The following is a 21,839-nucleotide window of genomic DNA, read 5'->3' on the forward strand; positions in this document are numbered from 1 at the left end:
ATTAGAAAATCTATGAATGATAACCATAAGCCCCTTAAATAACTGCAATGCTTACTCTGAGTGTGCAGCTGTGGCTTTTTAATGGAGAAATTCAAGACTTTTAGACGACGTGTTTAGAGAAGTTTGAGCTCTGCAGCAGGAATGAAGTCCGTTTTTACAGACTCTGATTGGACGTTAAAATAAAACTTTCTTCTCTTTTCTCCTCGTTTGACTTTTCCGTCTATAAATCAGCGCTCATCATCACAGAGCGTCCTTTCTCCGTGAGCACCAGGCCACAATTACAGAGCGTGTGCTGAGGTAACCCCCCCACCCACCACCAGCCCGACCCCACCCGCCCAAACCACGCTTTGATGTCAAACCAAATGTCCCCTCCCTCCCTCCTGCTGCTGTTTGTCCTCCAGACCACAAACCAGAGGGACGCTAAGGACGCCACAGCACCACTGACCCTCTCACACAGCAGCCTGGAGGACCTGGAGAACGCTGGAATCCAGAAGTCATGAACGACGGAAAGAGAGTTTGAAGAAAAGTCAGATTCTTTGATGAAAATGCAGATTTGGGGGTTTTATGGTGTAATGCTCTCTGTCAAGTCAAGTCAGTTTTATTTATAGAGCCCATTATCACAAAACATGGTTTGCCTCAGAGGGCTTTACAGTGTACGACATCCCTCTGCCCTCAGACCCTCACATCACCCGAGGAGAAACTCCCCAAAAAGAACCCCTGTAACGGGGAAAAAAAGAGGAAGAAACCTCAGGAAGAGCGGTAGAGGATGATGAGGGATCCCTCTTCCAGGACGGACAGACGAGCGATAGATGTCGTAAATAGCAAATGAAATACAATCATGGCAAAAAAGGAAAGAGAAAGAGAGAGGGGGAGAGAGGGTGAGAGAGGAGGGGGGGGGGGCACAGCAATAATAGAAACAGATGCATGTCATATTACAATAATGGTAGGTGTGAAATTAGTAATTGCTCTCTATGATGATGTTGAGAGAGATGATAACAGTCTCATGCATATGTTGAAAGGGAGGTGTCCAAAGGCAGGATCACAGCATCGGCGCAACCAGGACCAGACCATGATCAGGGCGAGCGGGGGGCGAAAAATGTAAAGCAGGAAATAAGAACCTTTTTAATTTGTGCACAAAAACTTGGTTATTAAGGGTCGTTTACACATTGTTGCTGTTTTTTTGCTCACATGACAACGGCGTTTTAGGGGCCTGAAAACTTTTGAAATCAGGTTCCAGAGTGAAATCCTTTGAAAACGCCGCCCCCTCTGTTGCTGTGGAAACTGCCGGTGACCCTGTGAGAACGGTGATGTCACGGTCGCACTTCACGCAGGTGCACGGTCTTCTTCTATGGTGTGCCTGGCTCTAACTATCCTTCTGCGTCTGCTGTTGACGCTCCAGGATGCTGCTGCCGTGACGTCAACACAAGCACACGGTGTGATGATGCTGCTTGTGGTTATGTTTAGACAACAACAGCGCATGGCAACCATCGCCGTGATGTCAACAAACACACACACACGATGGCACAGGTGGTTTGGATTAGAGGAAGGAGGTACAGACACACATTCAGACTCCTGTGAAACTCCGGGGTTTGTTGGATCCATGTCCCCCTCCCACCCGCCCTGCATGGACCTTCATGCTCCTTATGTTACGTCGTTACCGGCAGCGTTTCAACCTGACGCCGTCCAGTGACATACTGTAGACCTGACAGGCTCCGTTGTACCGCATTCTCAAGTTTCGCCACCCGTGCGCGTTGCATGTTGGCGTACCCGCTGCCATCCAGCCGTCTGCCTCCATTCACCCCGCAGACACCTGAGACGCTCAGCGGGGAGTCCATCCGGACATGACAGGACGTGAAGAACGTGTTCAGCTCACATCATTCAGGATCATCTGACAATTATTTGTACTTGCAGTACTTGAGTAAATGTACTTAGTTACTGTCCACGACCTCCACTCACTGAGCTCCACCCTCCACCACTGACTCTCTGCTGGTTGGACATCAGGGGGGCGAGGAGACTATAAATAGACTAAATTAGACCCCCGACCACCAAAACAACCCCACCGCCACCATCACAGCAGCTCCTGCAGACCCTCCTCACACCACAAACCACCGACACCACCGGCCGCGCCCTGCAGAGGGAGGAGCTCCACCCACAGCACTCCACAAAAGACCCCGACCTCGAGCCCCCCTCAGTCATCTGCAACAGACTCATTTTTTTTCATTTAACCCTTTGAAACCCGAGAAAACTGGGTTAGAGATTAGCAAAAAGTACAAGAAATTTACTTGAAAATCTGTAACAAAGAAAAAAGAAATTGACCTGGAAAAGGTGCTTAAAATTTCTGTAAGAGATCAGATCTGATCTGATCTGGTTTTGCAGAAACATAGAATGCAACTTTTATTCTGGTGCCTGTGTTGGTGACTTGATGTGTTTTTGGGGGATCAGATATCTGATCTGTAAAAAGTCTGAATGCATCCAAGAAGCTTTTAAGATGGACTGAAATCTGAGTTTTATCTGATATGAAGGTCCAGAGCAGAGATGCATGATAATTACTGGATCCTGAACCCAAAGATTGAGCTTATTTGCAGTTGGAGGTGTCCTGTCATCTCTTTTTTGGTGGAGGTCTACGGGGAAAATTATTTTTTTTTGCTGTAATATTGTGAGTGGACACTGGGACAAAAGTTACGCAATGTTCCTGGAGTCCTGATCCAGAGCTGCAGACTTCACTGTGTAATGTGGCTGCCGCAGTCTGAGAGCTGCTGCATACTCACACACGCATGCACACACGCACACACACACAACACATGTACAGTGTTGTGAAAGCACATGTGACGAGGCGTGTCTCTGCAGCGGGAAGAAGAAAAATGTGCAGATAGCGTGAAGCAGAAAACAGCTCATCCCAAAATATGTCCAAGAACAAACAAGAGCTGATCCCACACCTTACAACACACACACACACACACACACACACACACACACACTCACACTCACACAGGGACACACAGCCTCGGTGTGACTCACGCTGGTTTCACTCTGCAGTGTAGAGTCAGAAAACACCCACAGCAGACTGCAGGCTTCGCCCTGCAGCCGACAGACGCAAACACAACGCCACGCCGACCCACACACACACACACACACACACACACTGACACACATCCATGAGCCCTGATTCAGACCGGAGTCGGGACGCTTTAAATAGCCCCGATCCAAATGTCAGACCGGTCTGACGCCAGACGGAGAGAAGAAGGCGAGGCCGTCAGCGTCAAACAAACCAACGCAGAGCGGGGGACGACTGTGTCTCCACGTCTGCAGGCCGCGAAGCTTCAACACTGTAAACACATTTCTGCATGTGAGTGTGTGCATGTTTTGGTTTTAGAAGCATTTTGGTTTAAGTTTATTGTCAGAGCAGGACTGACGACACGTTGCACATCCCAAGTCACATGTTGCTGCTTTGCAGTGGACTTCTGCGTCTACATATTACGCTAGATGTCTCCTTCTGCGTCTGCTGTTGATGTTCCAGGATGCTGCTACTGTGATGTCAACACAAGCACACGGTGGGATGATGCTGCACGTGGTTATGTTTAGGCAACCGAAGCACATGGCAACCGATGCCGTGATGTCAACAAACACACACACTGCATGGATGGTCTGATTAGAGGAAGGAGGCACATGGTGAGGAGGAGAAAAAAAACGGTGAACACTGGACTGCTGCATGACACCGAAAGCCACCTTCCGTGTCCAACCGACACAAGGCCAGATGGCGTCAGATGAGGGGGGGCTTGGACAGAACCGGTGGCGTTGTTCATATGCTGGTGGTGTCATTTGAGAATGTGGCCCACCAGAACCAGTTGCATGTGCATGAAACGCTGAAGGATGGCGTCAGGTCATAAAGAACATGAGAGTTACTGTTATCTTTATCTCTAACTCTGGAAAACAGACTAAACTTAGTTTCATGTGCATTTTGTACATCCAGCTTAAGAGCTATGGGTGGAGCCTGTGATACAGCACAGTTTGTGTTGTGTTATCTGCATCAAAGTGTGAACGACAGGCAGATAAAGATGAAAAAATACGATTAATTTAAATTGTAAAAAGTACTGGACCAAGAATGGAACTTTGTGGAATGCCGTTGTTTATCACTAAAATTGTGAACAAATATCTACCAGCTTCACTAGTTTATAAAGTTGAGTTGAGCAGCAGCATCCAAAAACCTGACGGGACGACGTGTCCTCAGATGGACTCTGCTGCTGGGATGTCTTTTAAACATTTGGCCTGAGAGAGCTCTGATTTCAGTCCTGGTTCAACCAGAGAAACTCTTCAGAGACCTCGCCTGAACTTTGGCCGATGATTGTAAATGTCTCCTCCGTCTTTGTTCTGATTTTATTGTAACTGTTAAACTTTGCAGGTGCAGTTATTAAAGGATATTTTCTGCAGGTCTGAGATGAATCTGCTGGTCCTGTTGTGAGCCGTCGGTCTGGAGTCTCCTGAGATGAAGGTGTGAATGTGTGAAGGTGCAGCAGCCTCCAGCAGTCCTGTTAACAAAGCCTGCTGTTACTGTCAGAACGATTTTACTGTCAGACGGTATTTTAATGTTGAGGTATTTTAATGTGAGGGTGGAAGTGAATGCAGAGCAGCTCACCTGAGCTTCAGGTAAACCGGCACTAATTACTGTCATCTTCATAAACACAAAATGATAAATCCTGGCTGCAGTTTGGCCCAGAGTCAGAGGTTTGTCTCCCTCATGGGCCCACCCACCACGTCTGCAGCGCCGCAGCCGACAGGCGGCCTCAAAACAACAGACAGCAGCAGCTCGGACTCAGTGAATCCTGCAGCTCATTAAATGGACGAATCGAGGTATAACTGTAGCTCCACTTAACTGTGCATGAAAATGGACTGACTGAAAGTGTGTGTGTGTGTGTGTGTGTGTGTGTGTGTGTGTGTGTGTCCACGCCCTGGGAGCGCCGTCGCCACGATCAGCTCCGACACGGCCAATCAGACCCTCCGTCTTCAAACTGGGTGTTTGGGTGGACAGGATTGAATGTCTTACCAGAACCAACCACAGTCGTCAGGAGGTTCAGAGTGTCATGCGTCTCAGACTCACCTAGCAGCCCTCCGAAGGTGATGGCGGGCGACAGCGCGGCGAAGTAGATGAAGATGACGGCGGCCATGCACTGAGGGTGCCAAGAGCGTCTCGAAGGGACATGTCACTGAGGTACTGAGGGTAGCGTCGACTCACGTCTTTGATCAGACCTCCTGAAAAGACGGCCGGTGCGCCTCAGGGGATCGTCACCGGGTTTGGAGGGAACGAGGGGGTCTGCGGGATGAAAAAACCAAAACAAACGACATCAAACATCAACATCAGGACGGCTCGTGTCATCAGAGGTTTTTTATTAATATAAAAGAAAACTTTCACTCTACGCTGGACGAACGCCCTGATTTACCTTCAGAAGACCACAGCTTCAAACTGAAACTCTGCCAAAACCCCCTGAGTCCTGTTCCTTGAGTCGACAGTTCTGTTGACCCCGACTGACCGCTGCTTGCTTTTACATCACGCTGTGAGAAAACGGCATCATGGGAAATTCCTTCTGAAGCAACATTTAGTGAAAGCTCAACTTTCCCAGCAGCAAAAGCGGGTATTTTTCTGAACATTAAAAGCCCATGTTTAAAGCGAAAAGTGTTTTTTTAAAACCAAGATTTTTAGAATATTTCTTGTCTCGTAACAACCAAAACTGACATTCTTTAACGACAGGCTGGGACATTTCTGTCCGCGTTTATGAAGACAGAAACTGCTGTTTCTAAGTCCTGTTTATAGCCACAAAAGCTGGTTTTGTTTTTTTTCTGGTCTTGTAACAACAAAAGCAGGTACTTTTTTAACATAAATGTGGGATATTTTCCAGATGTGTCTATAGTGACAAAAGCAGGTAAGAAGTGAGAATATCCAAGTAAAATGCTGACTCAGCAGCACAGAGGGCTCAGAGACCGTGATTCGGGATGTTGATGAAAAAACAAACAAACAGAGAGCTGGAATCTCCTACTCGGCAGTTTGACGTTTAAGAGCTCAGAGAACTTTAACTCATAAAAATCTGAAAATCTAAAAATCTGAGGACATTCAAGACGTGAAAAAGTGCATTCTTGCTTCACGATGGCGTCTTGCTTGGTTTGAGATGCTGTTTGTGTACTCTGGCTGATTTCACTGGTCTGCAGTCGTGTGTCATCACTCACTGTCTCTGACCTCCAGAAGGCTAAAAAACCCCAAAACATACTTTCTAACAAAACGCCAAAGACGTTAGAGGAAATCAGCAGGTGATAACCGACCTTCATCCTGCTGAGTGCCGCTCTGTTTCTCCGGCAGTCTGCCGCTCTGCTGCTCCTCCCGCTTTCGCAGCATTTCTCGTTGGAAGCGAGCGGACCGAGTGTACCAGCAGCTCGTCGTCGACGACGTCGGAGGGCGGGAGGACGATACACAGTCACACAAAAGCGGTTGATGGCCGTACAGCAGGTCCTGGCGGTCGTCGGCCTGGTATGCCGCCTCGTGGAAGTGCTGAGGGCGGAATTAATCAGCACATGAGGGTCAAGGCAGCGGCGCCCTCTGGTGGTGGTATCGTACACAGTGGCAGGAAACCGTTCACTGCTGCAGGGACTCACCTTGTCTGGACATGAGCTGTGGAGATGGGTCCAATGTGGTGGTAGTCGATGCTGGCGTTGGGCGGGCCCAAAGCAGGATGGAAGAGGAACCTAACGGGGACAGGAACCTCCAAGACTGGACTCCCAGCAGGACCGCCTCCTGCAGCCGCACAAACGCCATGGAGGGCTGCTCCAGGAAGCCCACGCTGCCTGAGACACAGCAGAGGGAAGTGATGGGCAAACCCTCTGAAGCTCAGGATTACAGACTGATGCTGGTGATGAAGACCATGAGGTGAGATGTTGGACACGTACCCACGAGAACGACGGTGGCCTGGCTCTCTCGGGGATCTTCTCCATCAGCTTCACTTCATGTCTGGACCTGGAGTGGCTGATGGGCGGGGCTTCTTTCTAAACACATTTTCACATTAACAGAAGCGCCAAATAAATACCCAGCAAATCCCCCCAATCTGTCAAACACTCACAAGGCTCCTCCTGACACGACTACACCGATGAGTCCCAGCTGGGTGGGGGTGGGGTGGAGAGACAGCATCATGAGAACGACTGTCAGAGAGACACCAGAGAGACAGCATGACACACACTGTCAGAGAACACTGTCAGTGGAGAGACAGCGTCAGACAGAAACTGTCATGAGGATTACGGCAGCGTCAAGACAAGACCAGCAAGTCTGAACAGACACTGTCATTGAGGAGACACTGTCAGAGAGACAGATCAGTCCATACACTGTCAGAGAGACACTGTCAGAGAGACAGCAGTCAGACAGACACTTTCAGAGAGACAGCGTCAGACAGACACTGGGGGGACAGACACTGTCAGGACAGACACTGTCAGAGAGACTGCGGTCAGAGACACGAAGGGACAACATGGGACACTGTGTTGGAGAACACTGTCACTGGATGGGGACAGACAGGTAGACATGCATCAGGAGCTAGACATTTTGACAACACTGTCAGAGAAGACTGCGTCATGACGGGACACTGTCACTCAGACAGCACACTGTTCAGATGGAGACACTGTCAGACAGAAACTTGTCTGGAGAGATGACACTGTTCAGAGATAGAAGCATCAGACAGACACTGCAGGTGACAACTTTCAACAGAGACAGTTTGACCAGGACATCTTTCATTAATGGGTTTCTAGGGTAAACAGATAGACACTGTTCGAAGAGGACACTTCAGAGAGGACAGCTCAGTACAGACATCTACAGAGATGGACACTGTCAGTTAACTGTCAGTGTCAGACAGACACTGTCTTGACATGGTTGAGTTTCAGCGTCAGTACATCTAGGTTGGTCCCTCAGACCATCATTGGTACCTTGCTTGTTCTAGATCCGTTCAGTCACTCTCTGTGATTGGTCAGATTGATGGAGGGCTCTGATGTTGGCCGTTCCTGTGATTTTTCCATCAGGGCGAAATGATGAATGATGATGATGATGATGGATGATGGATGGATGATGATGATGATGATGATGATGATGAGATGAGAGATGATGGATGATGGATGATGAGATGGATGATGGATGGATGGATGGATGATGATGGATGATGGATGATGGATGATGATGATGAGATGATGATGATGATGATGATGATGATGGATGATGAGAGATGAGATGATGATGATGGATGATGGATGGATGGATGGATGATGATGATGGATGATGGATGGATGGATGATGATGATGGATGATGATGATGGATGATGGATTGAGGGAGGGATGGATGGATGGATGGATGATGATGGGATGGATGATGATGGAAATGGATGGAATGATGATGATGATGATGATGATGGATGGATGATGATGATGAAGATGATGATGATGGATGGATGATGATGATGATGATGATGATGATGGGATGATGAGATGAGATGATGATGGGATGATGATGATGATGATGGATGATGATGATGATGAGGATGATGATGATGAGGGATGATGATGATGATGGATGATGATGGATGATGATGATGGATGATGATGATGATGATGGATGATGGATGGATGATGGATGGATGATGATGATGGGATGATGGATGATGATGATGATGATGATGATGATGATGGGATGGGATGAGGGATGGATGGGAATGATGGATGGATGATGATATCATCTCCTCTGACATCAGATCCCTGATGTTTTTTGAATTCAAAGGTGAAAATCCAAGATGGAAATGATTTATTTTATTAAACATCAATGACAACATAAATATGTGGATTTCCAGAATTGCTGATTTGATCCTTCTCTGTTTTGTATACAGGTTTTATTGGTTTTAGTTTTTAGATTAAATATATGACACAGGATTGTGAAACAACAACCTTCCAATCATTATGAGGAAATACCGGCATCATTACAGGAAGTACTACATGTGCACAGCACGTTTAAAAATTTGAGAATGATGTAATGATGTGATGAAGAGCTTGAAGGATGCCTTCACTTTCTGCTGCAAAAAAGAGTGAAATGCTCTATCTGTTATGGTTTTTATGGATGATGTATGGATTAAACAGAATCATGCATGATTTGTTTAAAAACTGTGTTGATGTGTAGTGTCAGTGATTCCTCCACTGATGGCAGCATGAGTTGCCTCTTCACCGTGCGAGATGTGTTTTTCGGAGCTCCAGCAGGGAGCGGAAGGACAGGGATCAGCGACGTGAGGCCTCCCCCAGCGATCCGTCTTAGATCCTCCTCCATCCTCCTCAAACTTGATCCATCGAGCCGTCCTCCCTCCACTGCAGCTCCTGGTTCCTGTCGATCACCAGCTCGTTCAGCTCCACAAACACCTGCACACACACCACACACACACACACACACACACACACACACACAACATCCCCTCACACACACACACACATATCCGTTTTTGTTGGTTTTTTGACTGACAATACACTGACTACATTCATTCCCAGAGGTGTACATGAAACCCGATGATCATCATCACCTCTACATCTCAGTGTACCATTCATCATGATGACCTTACAGTATTATTAACATGTTTTGGACATTACATGTGGACGTTTTGTATTTTAATTCTATTATTTTGTTTGTATATATGATATATATATAGCTAATGTTTACATTATTTACCTAACTATATATATGATTAAAATGATTTATCTGAACTGTCACATCTGACAATGATCCATTAAGTATTGTGGGAGATTGAGTGGTGATAAAGGTCGGGTTAGATAAGATGAAAAGAAAAAAGAAATGAAGTGGTTATTTAAAATACATTGAAATGGATCAGATCTGCGCAGAGGAAGGATCGATTGTATTACTGTTCATCTCGCTGTAAGCGTGAATCAGAATCAGAAATATTTTATTGATCCCTGAGGAAAACTGATACATTACAGTCACTCTGATGTAAAGCTTGGAGAATTATAGAAGGAGTATGAAAATAAAAAGTATGAAAGTAAACAGTAAGTAAAACATAACATAAAAATATGTGCTTTTTGCTTCAATTTTCATTCGAGTATTTAAAATGTTTTAAAATGTAAAATATGAATAATATGTTGAGCATTTAAGTCCATAAAAAACTTAAAAATATGTTCTTTATGTGCAAAACTAGTAAGTTACCTTAAGAAATATTTAAAAAAGAAAAAAGTGCATTATGCTACAGTGTACAACACAATATATACAGAAGCAGAAACAAAAATATTTACAACGTGTGCTTCATACAAAAGTAATAAATCAAAATAAAGTCTGGTAAATTACTTAAAATTCAGCAATGTCAGAATGACAGTTCAGATAAATAATTTTAAAAAATATAGTTAGGAAATAATTAAACATTAGCTAATATATATATATATACAAACAAAATAGAATTAAAATACAAATATATATAAGTCGTTAAAGTAATATACTGTAAGTGCTGAATGGTATGAGATGTAGAGGTGATGATGAAGGTCGGGTTCAGTGTCCTGGGAATGAATGTGTCAGTGTATTGTCCTCAAAAGTAACAAAAACGGATATGTGTGTGTGTGTGTGTGTGTTTGTGTGTGTGTGTGTGTGTGTGTGTGTGTGTGTGTGTGTGCAGGTGTTTGTGGAGCTGAACGAGCTGGTGATCGACAGGAACCAGGAGCTGCAGTGGAGGGAGACGGCTCGATGGATCAAGTTTGAGGAGGAGGTGGAGGAGGAGACGGAGCGCTGGGGGAGGCCTCACGTCGCCTCCCTGTCCTTCCGCTCCCTGCTGGAGCTCCGAAAAACCATCTCGCACGGTGAAGAGGCACTCTGCTGCCCCCAGTGGAGGAACACTGACACTACACATCAACACTGTTTAAACAAATCATGCATGATTCTGTTTAATCCATCTCATATAAAAACCATAACAGATAGAGCATTCACTCTTTTTGCAGCAGAAAGTGAAGGCTTCCTTCCTCTCTTCATCACATCATTACATCATGTTTTTTACGTGCTGTGCACATGTAGTACTTCCTGTAATGATGCCGGTATTTCCTCATAATGATTGGAAGGTTGTTGTTTCCACAATCCTGTACATATATTTATCTAAAAACTAAAACCAATAAAACCTGTACAAAACAGAGAAGGAAAATCAGCAAATGGAAATCCACATATTTATGTTGTCATTGATGTTTAATAAAATAACATGTTTCCATCTGTGGATTTTCACCTTGAATGAAACATCAGGGATCTGATGTAGAGGAGAGTGATGATGTCAGTGTGTGATGATGTCAGTGTGTGATGTCACGGCGTTGTGTTTTCAGGGGCGGTGCTCCTGGACCTGAAGCAGAGGACTCTGCCGGGGATCGCTCAGCAGGTGGTGGAGCAGATGGTGATCTCAGACCAGATCAAAGCTGAAGACCGAGCCAACGTCCTCCGAGCTTTGCTGCTCCGCCACAGGTCCCAAATACATCCATCCATCATCCATCCATCCATCCTTCTCCCTCCCTCCCTCCCTCCCTCCCTCCATCCATCATCCATCCATCCATCCATCCATCCATCCATCATCCATCATCATCATCATCCATCATCCATCCATCCATCATCATCATCATCCATCCATCCCATCCCTCCATCATCATCCATCCATCCATCCATCCATCCATCCATCCATCATCCATCATCATCATCCATCCATCATCCATCATCCATCCATCCATCATCCATCATCCATCCCTCCCATCATCCCTCATCCATCCATCCATCATCATCCATCCATCATCATCCATCCATCCATCATCCATCCATCCATCCCTCCATCCATCCATCCCATCCCATCCATCCATCCATCATCCATCCATCCATCCATCATCCATCCCATCCCTCCCATCCATCCATCCATCCATCCATCCATCCATCCATCCATCCATCCATCCATCCATCCATCCCATCTCATCCTCCATCCATCCATCCATCCATCCATCCATCCATCCATCCCCATCCCTCCCTCCCTCCCTCCATCCTTCCATCCATCCATCCATCCATCCATCCATCCCATCCATCCCTCCCTCCATCATTCATCCATCCAGTAATATCCATCCATATCTCCATCATCCATCCATTAACATCCATCCATAGATCACAGCTTGTTCAGCAAGAACATCTCTGCAGCCAACATGGCCGCCCTGATGGAAAAACACGACGGCCAATCAGAGCCCTCCATCAATCTGACCAATCACAGAGAGGCTGACGGAGAGAAGAGCAAGGTACGAAGATGGCTGAGGACACCTGAGCACCTGTCTGTCTGACGCTGTCTCTCTTACGCTGTCTCTCTGACAGTGTCTGTCTGACGCTGTCTCTCTGACAGTGTCTCTCTGACAGTGTCTGTCTGACGCTGTCTCTCTGACAGTGTCTCTCTGACAGTGTCTGTCTGACGCTGTCTCTCTGACAGTGTCTGTCTGACGCTGTCTCTCTGACAGTGTCTCTCTGACAGTGTCTGTCTGATGCTGTCTCTCTGACAGTGTCTCTCTGACAGTGTCTGTCTGACAGTGTCTGTCTGACAGTGTCTGTCTGACGCTGTCTCTCTGACAGTGTCTGTCTGACGCTGTCTCTCTGACAGTGTCTGTCTGATGCTGTCTCTCTGACGCTGTCTCTCTGACAGTGTCTCTCTGACAGTGTCTGTCTGATGCTGTCTCTCTGACGCTGTCTCTCTGACAGTGTCTGTCTGACAGTGTCTGTCTGACAGTGTCTGTCTGACGCTGTCTCTCTGACAGTGTCTGTCTGACGCTGTCTCTCTGACAGTGTCTCTCTGACAGTGTCTGTCTGATGCTGTCTCTCTGACAGTGTCTCTCTGACAGTGTCTGTCTGACGCTGTCTCTCTGACGCTGTCTCTCTGACAGTGTCTGTCTGACGCTGTCTCTCTGACAGTGTCTCTCTGACAGTGTCTGTCTGATGCTGTCTCTCTGACGCTGTCTCTCTGACAGTGTCTCTCTGATGCTGTCTCTCCGACCGTGTCCCCCCCAGCTGGGACTCATCGGTGTAGTCGTGTCAGGAGGAGCCTTGTGAGTGTTTGACTTGTGGGGATTTGCTGTATTTATTTGGCGCTTCTGTTAATGTGATGTGTTTAGAAAGAAGCCCCGCCCATCAGCCCATCAGCCACTCCAGGTCCAGACATGAAGTGAAGCTGATGGAGAAGATCCCCGAGAGAGCCGAGGCCACCGTCGTTCTCGTGGGTACGTGTCCAACCTCACCTCATGGTCTTCATCACCAGCATCAGTCTGTAGATCCTGAGCTTCAGAGGGTTTGCTGCTTCCCTCTGCTGTGTCTGCAGGCAGCGTGGGCTTCCTGGAGCAGCCCTCCATGGCGTTTGTGCGGCTGCAGGAGGCGGTCCTGCTGGAGTCCGTCTTGGAGGTTCCTGTCCCCGTTAGGTTCCTCTTCCTCCTGCTGGGCCCGCCCACCGCCAGCATCGACTACCACCAGATTGGACGCTCCATCTCCACGCTCATGTCCGACAAGGTGAGTCCCTGCAGCGTGAACGGTTCCTGCCACTGTGTACGATACCACCACCAGAGGGCGCCGCTGCCTTGACCCGTCATGTGCTCACATTAATTCCGCCCTCAGCACTTCCACGAGGCGGCATACCAGGCCGACGACCGCCAGGACCTGCTGACGGCCATCAACCGCTTTTTGGACTGCAGTATCGTCCCTCCCGCCCTCCGACGTCGACGACGACGAGCTGCTGCACTCGGTCGCTCGCTTCCAACGAGAAATGCTGCGAAAGCGGGAGGAGCAGCAGAGCGGCAGACTGCCGGAGAAACAGAGCGGCACTCAGCAGGATGAAGGTCGGTTATCACCTGCTGATTTCCTCTAACGTCTTTGGCGTTTTGTTAGAAAGTATGTTTTGGGGTTTTTTAGCCTTCTGGAGGTCAGAGACAGTGAGTGATGACACACGACTGCAGACCCAAATCAGCCGAGTACACAAACAGCATCTCAAACCAGCAAGACGCCATCGTGAAGCAAGAATGCACTTTTTCACGTCTGTGAATGTCCTCAGATTTTTAGATTTTCAGATTTTTATGAGTTAAAGTTCTCTGAGCTCTTAAACGTCAAACTGCCGAGTAGGAGATTCCAGCTCTCTGTTTGTTTGTTTTTTCATCAACATCCCGAATCACGGTCTCTGAGCCTCTGTGCTGCTGAGTCAGCATTTTACTCTATTCTCACTTCTTACCTGCTTTTGTCACTATAGACACATCTGGAAATATCCCACATTTATGTTAAAAAATACCTGCTTTTGTTGTTACAAGACCAGAAAAAAACAAAGCAGCTTTTGTGGCTATAAACAGGACTTAGAAACAGCAGTTTCTGTCTTCATAAACGCGGACAGAAATGTCCCAGCCTGTCGTTAAAGAATGTCAGTTTTGGTTGTTACGAGACTGGAAATATTCTAAAATCTTGGTTTTAAAAAAACACTTTTCGCTTTAAACATGGCTGGAAATGTTCAGAAAAATACCCGCTTTTGCTGCTGGGAAAGTTGAGCTTTCACTAAATGTTGCTTCAGAAGGAATTTCCCATGATGCCGTTCTCTCACAGCGTGATGTAGCAGCGGTCAGTCGGGGTCAGACTAGGATCAGGACTCAGGGGGTTTTGGCAGAGTTCAGTTTGAAGCTGTGGTCTTCTGAAGGTAAATCAGGGCGTCGTCAGCGTAGAGTGAAAGTTTCTTTTATATTAATAAAAAACCTCCTGATGACACGAGCCGTCCTGATGTTGATGTTCTGATGTCGTTTGTTTTGGTTTTTTTCCCGCAGACTCCCTCGTTCCCTCCAAACCCGGTGACGAGCCCCTGAGGCGCACCGGCCGTCTTTTCGGAGGTCTGATCAAAGACGTGAGTCGACGCTACCCTCAGTACCTCAGTGACATCCGAGACGCTCTTAACCCTCAGTGCATGGCCGCCGTCATCTTCATCTACTTCGCCGCGCTGTCGCCCGCCATCACCTTCGGAGGGCTGCTAGGTGAGTCAGAGACGCGCTGACGGACTCTGAACCTCCTGACGAGCTGTGGTTGGTTCTGTAAGACATTCTCTGTCCACCCGTCCACAGGTGAGAAGACGGAGGGTCTGATTGGCGTGTCGGAGCTGATCGTGGCGACGGCGCTGCAGGGCGTGGTGTTCAGCGTGCTGGGCGCTCAGCCTCTGCTGGTGATCGGCTTCTCTGGACCGCTGCTGGTGTTCGAGGAGGCGTTCTACACTGTAAGAAAAGCTCCCGCCTTTTTCGCTCTGCATTTTCAATCTTTTCCTTTTGTTTTTAGTACTTTTTCTTCCCAAACCATTTTCATACAGCTTTTCTATCTGCAATATATGGATTTTTCAATAAAATCAAAATATTATCAAAAGACATAAATAACCAATATATCTGCCTTTTGACAATGAAAAAAAGAGAGAAAGAAAAACAAGAAAAATTGAAGCGATGCAGAGAATTAGATAGAAATAATGATGACTGGGTTCTCGTTGGTCACACTGAACATATTTTCTTCCCTTTAATTAATTCAGTTTAATGTTGTAGTTATAGATCCGCATCTTCCGAAATCCACCTCCTCTCAAACACTTCTTCTATATTCAGTGAGTCATTTTTTCCATTAATTATACTTCTTGAATCATTTACTATTTAATGTCCTTTGGGCAAAAATAGCAAGAATCAATGTTCATTTTTTTATAATATCCCATCATTTTTTTTAACTATTGACCTCTGACAGACGGTTCATGGCAAAACTGTTGTGTTTATTGTTATAATGCTTGAAATATGTTAAAATACCAACATATATGAATTTATGATGTGGAATTAGTTGTATTACCAGCACTAATATTATTTCCACACATTTACCATCACAGGACTTTGAAAACGTCTCAGAAATGGTGAAAAAAAAATCACACTGATAAAATTCTCACCAAATATATAAGGACAAACATTTAAGATATGGTATTTATAACACAAATATTCAGCCTTTTTTATTTCATTAAAAAATCAGAGAGCGCTCATGTCTGCTGTGATTTTTATTGTAACTCCATGCAGGATGCAGCTGAAAAGGCGACGCAGCGACATCTAGTGGACGTTTTTAAAAACGCAAAGCTAAACCGATCGGTAGAGACGACTCGAACAGAACGAGTTCAAACACAGTTTTCATCACAACACGGTGACTCAGACTGAGCGGGACGTTAAAGGGTTAAAAATCTTCTGACCGAAATGATCCTTTAACGTTTAAAAAGTGTCGAGCCGTCCTCGAGACGATCAGACGTCCAACACAGACGGACACGTTTGCTGCTCCCTGTATGCTGCGAGCTGACCTTTGACCTGCCGCCTGCCTGCTGTGCTCACCTGTAGTTCTGTAAGGAGAACGGCGTGGAGTACCTGACGGGGCGGGTGTGGATCGGTTTCTGGCTCGTGCTCATCGTCGTCCTCACCGTGGCCTTCGAGGGAAGCATCCTGGTTCGCTTCGTCTCCCGTTTCACTCAGGAGATCTTCTCCTTCCTCATCTCCCTCATCTTCATCTACGAGACCTTCGCCAAGCTCATCAAGGTGAGGTCAGGGGTCAGAGGTCAGATGCCAGGGGTCAGAGGTCAGCGATCAGATGCCAGGGGTCAGGGGGTCAGGGGTCAGAGGTCAGGGGTCACATGATTGAAAGAAATTCAAAAAATGACTCCAGAACTTGGAGCCACTCTGAGTTTCTCTTCTCGTCTCCTCCAGATCTTTCAGGAGCATCCTCTCCGAAACTGTTACCATGGAAACAACACAGCGTCTCCATCCCCGTGCAACTTCACCGCAGCCGCCGGGAACTCTGGGAAGGTTGTGGGAGAGCCGAACACGGCGCTGCTGTCGTTCGTTCTCATGATGGGAACTTATTTCATCGCTTTCTACCTGCGAAAGTTCAAGAACAGCTCGTTCTTCCCCGGCAGGGTCAGTACACCTGAGGACAGACAGGAGGACAGACAGGAGGACAGACAGCTGAGGACAGACAGCTGAGGACAGACAGGAGGACAGACAGGAGGACAGACAGCTGAGGACAGACAGCTGAGGACAGACAGGAGGACAGACAGAAAGGTGGACAGAAAGACATGTGGACAGACGTGGACAGACAGGAGGACAGACAGGTGGACAGACGTGGACAGACAGGAGGACAGACAGGTGGACAGACGTGGACAGACAGGAGGACAGACAGGTGGACAGACGTGGACAGACAGGTGGAGGATCAGTTGAATACTATTTTTTGTTTCTTTAAGATTCAAATTTGAGATTTTGGCTATTTAAAAAAAAAAGTGTCTTTTTTCTTTTAAAATTCTTGTTGATCTTAAAGATTTTTCAAGAAAAAAATGGAAATTTTTATTTTCTTTAAAATTTGTTGCATTTTTGTTCTTTTAAATTTCTTTGGTGATTAAAAAAATGACCTCTTTCATTTTTGCCAATTTTTAAAGAAAAAAAATATTTTCTTTAAAAAACTTTTGTGACTTTTTATTTTTCTTTTGAAAACTTTTGGTGATTTTTAAGGTTTTTCATGACTGTCGTGCTGTCAGCGTTGTCTTTTTTAACGGTTGGTACGGTGAAGCTCTGTGGAGGCGGAGGCGGGTCTTCCTGTCCGCCTGTTTCCCTCAGAGCCAATCACGGATCTGCAATCTGCTGTTTGCGTTTCAGCTCCGCAGGATCATCGGCGACTTTGGCGTCCCCATCGCGATCCTGATCATGGTGCTGGTGGACTACAGCGTGGAGGACACGTACACTCAGGTCTGCTTCTGACCGTCTCCGAGCCCCGAGTCGACTCGGCGCTCTGCACACGCTCACTTTGCTCTCCTCCTATTGGCCAACAGAAACTGAGCGTGCCCAGTGGGTTCTCGGTGTCCAGCCCGGAGAAGCGCGATTGGCTGATTTCTCCTCTGGGGTCAGACGGCGAGTTTCCTCTCTGGATGATGGCGGCCAGCATTCTTCCCGCCATCCTGGTCTTCATCCTCATCTTCATGGAGTCTCAGATCACGGCGTGCGGCTCTAAATTCTTCTTCTTCTGTGGTTGCTGGTTGCGGTGCAGTCTGGGTCTGATATTCCCCGCTCTCTGTCTGCAGGCTGATCGTCAGTAAGAAGGAGCGGATGCTGGTGAAGGGAACTGGTTTTCACGTGGACCTCCTCATCATCGTGGTGGTGGGTGGAGTCTCTGCGCTGTTTGGGTTACCGTGGTTATCGGCCGCCACCGTTCGCTCCGTCACCCACACCAACGCGCTCACCGTCATGAGCAAAGCCGTCGCCCCGGGAGACAAGCCCCGCATCCAGGAGGTCAAGGAGCAGAGGGTGACGGGCTTCCTGGTGGCAGTTTTAGTGGGTATGACATCACAGCGGCGAAAACATCCCGAAGCTGTCGGTTTGGAGGGTGACTTAAAAAAAACAAACAAAAAAACACTTTAGGGATTTTAAAAGATTGTGATTGTTTTTCCTTGAAAAAAGACATTTATTTCTGAATTATTGGTGATTTTTTTTTTTCCTGTGACATTTAAAAACTTTCATGAGATTTTTTCTTTTTTTTTGTGATTTTTCTGTCTTTTAAAATTTTGCCTTTTTTTTCTTAAAAATTTTGGTTATTTTAAGATTTTTGTGGATTTTTTTTCTCTTAATTAATGCCTTTTTTTTTCTTTAAACATTTTTGGTGACTTTTTTCATTAAAAGTTTTGTTAATTTCAAAAACATTTGGCAATTATTTGTCTGTAAAGCTTTTAGGGGATTTTTTTTCTCTAAATATTTATGGAAATTAAAAAAAAACTTTCTGGCAAGTTGTTTTTTGTATAAAACCTTTTGTGTGTTTTTTCTTTAATTTCTTTTGTCTTTTATTTTTTACTTTTTGACGTTTTTTTCCTTCAAAATTTTTGTTGATTTTTTTTTTTCATTGAAAATTTTTGGTGACTTAAAGAAAACACGTCCTCACCATTCTCCACAGCCACAAACTGTAAAAACTGAATCATAAACTAATGTGGTCTCCGTCTGTCTCCGTCTGTCTCCATCTGTGTCCGTCTGTCTCCGTCTGTCCTCAGGTCTGTCCATCGTCATCGGGGACGTCCTGCGTCAGATCCCTCTGGCGGTGCTGTTTGGGATCTTCCTCTATATGGGCGTCATGTCTCTGAACGGGATCCAGCTCACCGAGCGACTCGTCCTGCTGCTGATGCCTCCGAAGTACCACCCAGACCAAAACTACGTCCGCAAGGTCAGCCCCGCCCCCTGACCCGGGACAGACGTGTCAGATAGAGATGGAGGCGCTGACTCGAGTCGCGGGACGTGGACCCGAGTCACGGCTCTGCTGACTTTCTGCTGACTCAACTCTGACCCCAGTGACTCGAGACCTGTGGACCATTCGACTGAGACTGAGACAGGGGACATGTTTGACATCACTCGGACATGAGGGACACATCAAGTCCAAGTCAACTGTGCAAAAAAAGTCTTACCTGTCTGTCTCTGTCTCACCTGTCTGTCTCATCTGTCTGTCTCACGCGTCTCTCTGCTTCTGTCTCAGGTGAGGACATTAAGGATGCACCTGTTCACGGTCGTCCAGCTGACCTGCCTGTCTCTCCTGTGGGTCGTCATGGCGACGGCGGCGGCGCTGGCGTTCCCCTTCATGCTGCTGCTGACCATCCCGGTGAGGATGCTTCTGCTGCCCCGCCTCTTCAGCCGCCGCGAGCTGCAGAGTGTAAGTCCCGCCTCCTCCACCACGATGTCATCGTGACATCATCACCAGAGCAGAGAGGACTGGTCAAACTTTAAATTAAAAAAAAAGGTCAAACTTTAAAACGTAGAATAAACAGATTCTGATGAATCATCAATATTTCAACATCAGACGTGGTTATGATACGATGTATTCAGGGACCGTCTGTAAGGTTTTCAAGAAAACAAAACACCAACATTTTAAAGACAACAAAGGCCAAAAAAAGTTTAAAAAATGAATAACTGAATAAATTTCCAAAAATATAAAAAGTAAAGAAAATAAAACTGGCAAAAAACTTTTTTTTTTTTTTTTTTTTTTTTAAAAAGGCCACATTTAAAAAAAAAAAAAAAAAAAACAAAGAAAGAAAATTCACCAAATAAAAAAAATCTCCAAAACTTTTTATAGAAAATAAGGAATCACCAAAAAACATAGAGAAATCACCAAAAAATGTTTTTTTAAAATTGCCCAAAGATTTTTCAAGAAAACAAAATCAGCAAAAAAATGTAAAGAAAATAAAAACAGATCGCCCAAACTTTTGAGGAAAAAAAGGCAAAAAAGGAAAACAAAATTACATTTTTAAAGCGAATAAAAATAGGCCAAAAAATGTAGAAGAAAAAATATCACCAAAAAAATATGAAAGCCAAAAATTTTTGAAAAACAAAAAAAAAAAAAAATGGCCAAAAGATGTTTATTAAAAAAGAAATGGCTGAAAATATTAAGGACAAAATTTCCAAAAATTGTGAAAGAAAAAAATTGCCAACATTTTTTAAAGATAAAGGCACAGATATTTTTTTGTGGGGGGGGGGGGCAGGAAAGATTTTTTACAAAAATTACCGAAAAAATTTGTAAAGAAACGATGCCTTCCAAACCCGTGTCCCGTCCCGGCCTGTGACCTGTGACCTGTGACCTCTGACCTCCTGCAGCTGGACGCTGATGATGCGGAGCCTCACCTGGAGGAGAAGGAGGGGCAGGACGAGTACTCACAGCTGCAGATGCCCGTGTGACCCCGCAGCAGCGTCCTGATTGGTGGATCCTCCTCCTTCATTAGCATATATGTGACATGTGTCCTGTAGCAGCGCCGGGCGGCGGGCTGCACACGCTTCCTCTGATGTCATAGTCGCTGAACGCCGTCCGAAAGCTCGTCTGTCGTCACGTTTCTCAGATCACTAACTCATCATCTCTCTGCTCTCATTAAACACACTTCATCTGTAGAAACCACAATTTTTGTTCATTTACGTCTTCATTACACAGGTTACTCTCCATACAGCACTGATGCTCAACCCACGGCCCGCGGGACAAATCTGGCCCCTGACAGGGCCCCCAGTGGCCCCCAAACATTTTCTAATGTTCAATAAAAATAAAGTGATTGACCCTGTGAATTTGTCCTTTTAGTGTTCAGAGGAGAATAAAAACGCATCAAAACAGATCCCCACACCCCGACAGAGAGGACACAGCTGAGACACTAATGTCCTAAAGTCCAAGAAATGTCCTAGAATGTGAGTAATGTCCTACAAAACTGAAAATGTCCTAAAAAATGTTTTTTTTTTCTTTTCTGAACAATAACGGTGACCTCACACGTCAGTCACTGATGTGCAGCTCTGCTCGGAGCTCCCGGAGTCACGCTGCTTTCAGTCTTTTCTCTTTTTTTTGGTAAATATTTAAAGAAAATATTGTTTTTCTTTTTGTCTTGATTTTTTTTCTTCTTCTTCTTTCACATGTCTGGTAACTCTTTTTTTTCAAAAATGTTCAGCATTTTCTTTTCTTTTTTGTTTTCTTAAAAAAAATTTGATGTTTTTTAAAAAAGTTTTGGCCTGCCTTGCAAACCTGCATTAAGGCGTGTTTTCTTTAAAATCTCCATCTGTGAAACTTTTATGAGCCACAGAAGCTCTGAAGTCCTGCAACACCTGAAGGTAACACAAAATAACACCAGTTACTCCTTTAACTGTAGTATTATCAGTTATACTGCGAATACTACCACAGTTACTGCATCCTCTAATGACTCACAGTATCTCTCTGCCCCCCCGTCCCTCACTCTCCTGGTTGCCGAGGCGACCTCCCCTCCCCGTCACAATGGCTCCATCG

The 21,839-nt window shown here is 45.8% G+C and overlaps 2 pseudogenes; one reads left to right on the plus strand and one right to left on the minus strand.

Annotated features, from left to right (window-relative positions):
- Nucleotides 1–4,716: 4,716 nt before the first annotated feature.
- LOC121941345 lies at nt 4,717–7,171 on the minus strand (annotated as a pseudogene).
- A 328-nt stretch (nt 7,172–7,499) lies between these two features.
- On the plus strand, nt 7,500–21,181 carry LOC121941346 (annotated as a pseudogene).
- The last annotated feature ends 658 nt before the right edge of the window (nt 21,182–21,839 follow it).

The sequence above is a fragment of the Plectropomus leopardus genome, chromosome 3 (assembly GCF_008729295.1).
Source record: "Plectropomus leopardus isolate mb chromosome 3, YSFRI_Pleo_2.0, whole genome shotgun sequence".
Classification (NCBI taxonomy): domain Eukaryota; kingdom Metazoa; phylum Chordata; class Actinopteri; order Perciformes; family Serranidae; genus Plectropomus; species Plectropomus leopardus.